This window comes from Cebus imitator, unplaced genomic scaffold (genome assembly GCF_001604975.1).
Source record: "Cebus imitator isolate Cc_AM_T3 unplaced genomic scaffold, Cebus_imitator-1.0 Scaffold12, whole genome shotgun sequence".
Lineage (NCBI taxonomy): Eukaryota > Metazoa > Chordata > Mammalia > Primates > Cebidae > Cebus > Cebus imitator.
The window spans coordinates 8978832-8984831 of NW_016107327.1; the positions used below are offsets into that span (position 1 = coordinate 8978832).

At 38.5% G+C, this 6000-nt stretch overlaps 1 long non-coding RNA gene across 1 annotated transcript in view; it reads left to right on the forward strand.

The window, feature by feature from the left end:
• The window catches only part of LOC108282759, a 135846-nt gene extending 130450 nt beyond the window's left edge, over positions 1–5396 (forward strand). Inside the window, exon 4 of the long non-coding RNA XR_001816575.2 lies at positions 3775–5396. This is a non-coding gene — a long non-coding RNA (uncharacterized LOC108282759). The remainder of the gene's footprint in view (positions 1–3774) is intronic.
• The last annotated feature ends 604 nt before the right edge of the window (positions 5397–6000 follow it).

Below are 6000 nucleotides of genomic sequence, written 5' to 3' on the forward strand. Positions count from 1 at the left end.
GAATTAAGCAAATGGAGATCTTTAAGAAGTCTAGCTTTGAAGGAGAAAAAGAAATATGACAATGAAGGACTAGAAAGAAACTTCTCTAGAAAAAAGTGTACTCAAAATGAAAAAAACATTCTTGAGTGTTTTGTATATAGAAGGATTTAGTAAGAACATGACAGATATAACAAGCTCTCAAATAGCAGAATGAAATGAAAGGGAATTCACAGAGTTGAAAGAAACAGAAGACCAACACCATTATGAACTAATTTATATGGTAATGAATAGGTTAGACATGGCTTAAAACTGAATTATTGATGTGGAAGAAAGGCTTAAGGGAATCAGTGCATAAAATACATTTAAATAATTAGATAAGGGATAATATAGAAGAGAAAAAGCTGATATGTCGGAAAGATATTTGGTATCACCAAAGTAGAAAACAGCACAGTAAATGTAATAAAACATATGATATAGAAATATATTACAGGCATATATATTATTTATAGAATATATATATTCCATATAGTGAAAACCAATTAGGGGAAGAAAACATAACCAAAGAATGTAATACCCAGCCAAACTGTAATTCGTATAGAATGGTAACAGAAAGTTATTCCTAAACATTCAATAACTCAGTGAATATGACACATATGAAAGCTTATTGGAGAAAAAATGCTATTTGATAAAATATTGATAGCCAAAGAATAAATTGGCCGGGTACCCTGGCTCATGCCTATAATCCCAGCACTTTGGGAAACCAAGGTAGGGGATCATTTGAGGTCAGGAGTTCAAGACCAGCCTGGCCAACATGATAAAACCCCTTCTCTACAAAAATACAAAAATTAGTTGGACATGATGGCAGGTGCCTGTAATCCCAGCTACTTGGAAGGCCAAAGTGGGAAAATTGCTTGAACCCGGGAGGTGGAATGGAGGTTGTAGTGAGCTGAGATCACATCATTGCACTCCAGCCTGGACAACAGAGTGAGACTCCATCTCAAAAAAAAAAAAAAAAAAAAAAGAAAAAAAAAAAAAATATATATATATAAAACTATGGAATGGAGAAGACAAAAGAATAGGTGGAGATGATTGGCTTCATTTAGATATTGATCTAAGACTTAAAAATTGTAAGAATTATGGCTGTAGAAGCAAATGTAAATGTTATAAAATCTGCAAGTATAAAAACAAAAACCAACCAAAATGAGTATGTGGGAGGAAGTGAAATCTTGCTAATTTTCTTAACTTGTTTAGGAAGGAGTCAATTGATAATGTCTATATTTAACATATAGTTTAATTATTTGATAATTTAAACTTTTTGTTTTATAGTTTTTTTCTGTAATCTTAGATATTTTAGAAAACAAAATATTCTATGGTGATAAAAATTTTAGCTGAATCTGAACAATTCTTTTAGTGAACTTCAGTTTCTTCTTTTATTTTAAAGTCAATAATACTTAGATTTAGTGCTTTCTATGACAATGTAGCTTTCATGTGATTCTAGCTTATTAAACTTTAATTTGCCTATATAGTGATCACTTATCTTGCTAATTCACATATCTAGGTATATTTATGTATATAGAGATACCTGAGATGATTGCCATCTTTTCAGATTAATGATCACCTAATAAAACAATGATTATTTTTAGAAGGCAAGATTTGGGAATGACTTTTTTCTTTCTTTATACTTTTTGTATCATACAAATTTCTTCAATAACTTTATTTTTTAAATTACCATATGTTCATATAAAAAGTTAGGAATTTATAGAAAAGTACAAAAAAGAAAAAATCACCTGTAAGTCTAGCACTCAGAAATAGTTATTGTGTTGTTACATATCCTTACAGACTATTTTCTGAATATATGTATATATGGTTACACATACATATCTTTTAAACATTATTTTAAAACAAATTGAGATCTTATTGTTTATTTTTAAATTTGCTTATTTAGCATATTGTAGACATCTTTCAGTGTTAATAAGTGTAGATCTGCACCATTGTTTTAAGTAGAATTTTATTAGATGGCATTCCCATAATTTGTTTTACCATTCTCTAAATGGGAGACATTTACAATGTTCAACATTTTTTATAATTATAAAAGTAATTATAGGTGAACAGCTGTTATCATTTGTGTTTTGCATTCTGATTTATAAGAGTTATTTATTATGGTAAGTTTCTAAAAGTAGAATTTCTAGGTTTAAATATATGCTTTCTGGTGTGGAGGGGGAGGCAAATTCTGTGTGTGTGTGTGTGTGTGTGTGTGTGTGTGTGTGTGTGTGTGTGTGTTTGGAGCCAGGCCTCAAGCAGTCTGCTGCAGATTTTGCCACTAAAGAGAAAAAGCGACAATGCGTCACCTAGGGTCTGAAGGTATGTCTTCAAATGCCCAGCTATAAATGTGAATTGTCTTTGATGTTTCATATTTTATTTAACAAATTCATTCAGATGTTTGCATTGTACTTTTTTAAAAATAAAAAAAGTAATGTCTTATGTCAAATCTTTGACTGAATTTGATGTTTTAGGAAAATGTGTCAAGTATATCCTGTTGCTCATATAACTCTCATTCTGCCTTATTCTTTGCTTGAAAAACACATAAAAGGGATAAATCAACAAAAGCTAATTGTTAATTGAGGAATAACTGTCAACCACGCATTATACTAGTTTACTGTGGGGAGTTACAAAGAAGTCGAGAACATGGCCCCTGACTTTGAATAGCCTCCAATTTACTTACTTTCTTTTAACAAGTTCATCAAAGAATTATGCTTAACCTGATAACTGACTGGTCTAAGGTCTCTGATGAATTTGCTTGACAGGATGGAAAGTCCCTGCTGGCTTTCATTGCACACTTCAGGAGCTTGCTAATGTGTTTGTTTTGGACTCCAAGGCATTATTATTAGCATCTGTAGCGTTCTAGAGTCTTGGGAAGGGGATCGGGTGCCCCGCTGGCAAGAAGACAGTATAATGAAAATGGAGCTTTTAGGCTTTTACATTTGGGACAAGTACAGCACAGGAAATGTAACACATCCTAAATTAACCAGGACTGCCCAGTCAGTAGACATTTGTTGTTGTTAGAGTCAGAATCTCACTTGTTGCCCAGGCTGGTCTCAAACTCCTGGCCTCAAGCAATCCTCCTGCCTTGGCATCTCACACTGCTGGGATAACAAGTTGGAGCCACATGTTACCACATGTCTGGCCCGACATTTTAATATGCATTATCTTAAACACTTAAAATTGTTACTAGGAATATGTAAGTAGGAAAGGCTCTTATCAGAGATATTAAAGTCACATTTGGAGCTCATTTGGAAGGAAACAAATTCAGTCCAATGTTTGGAGACACAACTTCTATGTCTCCCTTGTATTTTCCTTACAGTGACACTGATGCATAACACAGCCCCAAGAACAGAATAGGTAAATGTTTGCTGAATAAATAGATGAATACTCCCAATAATGAATCAAAGGTATTACATTGTATTTATCATGCTGTACTTACTGAAAGAACTAAATATGCTCTTTTGACTTACTGAAAGAACTAAATATGCTCTTTTGTTTTAAGAAGACCTTTAACATCAAGGATTGATACAGAAAATGTTTGCTTGTGAACCTTGAGCAAAGCTAGAGAATGCTTTTTTCTCATCTTCTGAGCCATGCCTCTCTCTAGCTTACCCTTAGTCCCAAGTTTCTGTGATTACACTCCTAGGTTCTGATTGTAGGGGGTTTCTTGCAGGAAGGATGCCTTATGTCTGTTTCTTACTCTGCTGACCTCACATTGGAATTACTGATCTTTGTGTAACTCTCCTGCTTAAGGTGCTGCTTTAGAAGCTCCAGACTTTGGACTTGGCATTCTTCCAGTGATGACAGTGGCTGCACACTCCATGGAGCCAGTGGGAGCCCCACCCCTTCTGAGTTAGAGTGGGAACACCCGGCATGCCGCTGCCCCTGCCCAAATTGTGGCTGCAGACCCAGGCCTCCTGCTCTGTGGAGCAGGCAGAAAGAAGCCTTGCCCTCCTGGGTGGGGCCACAGCCCCCCAAACTGCAGTTGTAGATTGGAGCCTCCCAGTGCTCTTGGGTGGGGGCCGGGAACAGGCAGGATCTGACCTCCTGGGTGCAGCTGTAGTGGCCAGGTCCAAGGCTACAGACTTGGGGCTCCTGTTTCATGGAGCAGGAACTGGGGACAAACAGGAGCCCTGCCTGCTTCCAAGTTGATGGTGAGGGAGCTCCCACCCTCCCAGGTGCAGGACCCTGGCGTCCCTGCAGCCTGTATCCTGGGCACCCCAGGAAAACCCCTTCCCTCTCCTCTCCCAGTGTCTGCTAGGATCTCTGAGTGGGGTTGGGGCCAAGCCCTGGGGCCTGCATGGCAGCAAGAGGTAAAGTCCTGGGTGGAAGGGGTGGCCCCAGTAAGGCCCCACCTTCAGGCAGGGAAGAGCCTGAAGGCTGTAGGCTGGGCTGCCAGTCCTGTGTATGGGTGTGAGTAGTCGTGGGGCCTCTTTTGGGCCACTCATGGCCCATGGACCAATAGATACAAAAAGCCCTGGGCTCAGCCAAAGCAGGGCAGAGGTTGGCCAGGGAAACAAAGAGGAGAGAAAGAGAGGATGGGATGACCAGTTGCAGAGAGGAGCTACCTTCTCTGCTGAGAGCTGCAGAGACAACTTGCTGGCAGAGAGGAGCCATTCTCTCCAGGGCCTCCTCTCTGTGGAGAGCTGAAGAGCTGCAGACATCAGGATGACCAGTTGCAGAGAGGAGCTATCCTCTCCAGAACCACCTATCTGCTGAGGACTGAACACCCCACAGATGACCTGCCTACAGAGAGGAGCTACCCACTGCAGGTCTCCTCTGAGCTGTTGTGACACCCAGTAAAGCTTATTTTTGTCTTGTTCACCCTTTACTTGTCTGCATACCTCATTCTTCCCGGACTCAGGACAAGAACTTGGGCAAAGGTGCTGTAGCCATAGAGGTTTCTGGCCAGAATATCTACACCCCAAAGATCCTGTAACAACAGGACGTGACTTCTAATGTTTCTTCTGATCCTTGTACATCTTCTTTCTTCAGGAAGGAGGCACCTGTCCCCTTACTCTGACCTGAAGCCTTGTAAGAGTATCAGCATGACTCTTTCTCACTCAAGTTCCCACCAATGTGGAAGAACCAGACATCCTGATTCTGAAATATTTTTGCCCACATTATTTCCCAGGACTGAGCTGAGTAGTTAATAGGGCAGATATCTAGGCATAGGATCACACTGATGTGGAATATTATGCTACCTTTGACTTATTCTAGTTATTTAAGTACATAGAATTGGATAAATTATAGTCCTTGCTTCATAAAATATTATTGTCATTGTTTCATGATTAGCCTTCTTATTTTATTTGCTTATTTATGTTTTTAGAATATAATGGATGCTACTCATTCAAGAACTAATATATTACCAATAATTTATATCTATCTATCTATGTATCTATCTATATATCTATGTATCTATGTATCTATGTATCTATCTATCTATCTATCTATCTATCTATCTATCTTTTTAACTTCTTCTTTCACTGATAATAATTAGTCCTTTGCAGCTATGGGGTGGATATCTTTACTTAAATATAATCCAGTTTACATAAAGAAAAACCCTTTAGGCATCAAACTTCCAGGTGCAGCCATTCACAAAGACACTTTCATGACTTATGTAATGGAGAATGAAAGACCTGCTTTGGGAATTCCACTAGACAGAGGTGTCATTTAGAATTGCAACAGTTGCTGGGTGTAGTGGCTTATGCTTATAATCCCAGCACTTTCGGAGGCTGAGGTGAGAGGATTACTTAAGCCCAGGAGTTGGAAACCAGCCTTGGCAACCTGGTGAGACCTCTATCTCTTTAGAAAAATAACAAAAAGAATTGGAACAGTTTTATTTTGACCTTACGTTGTAGGGGCACATTGGTGTGGCATTGCAAGAATGCTGCCTAATGCATCAGCACTCATAAGAGACAAAGACAGTAAAAGCTGGCTTGTGTGTTTACTTTTATAAATCAGAGTTATTTAAGGGCG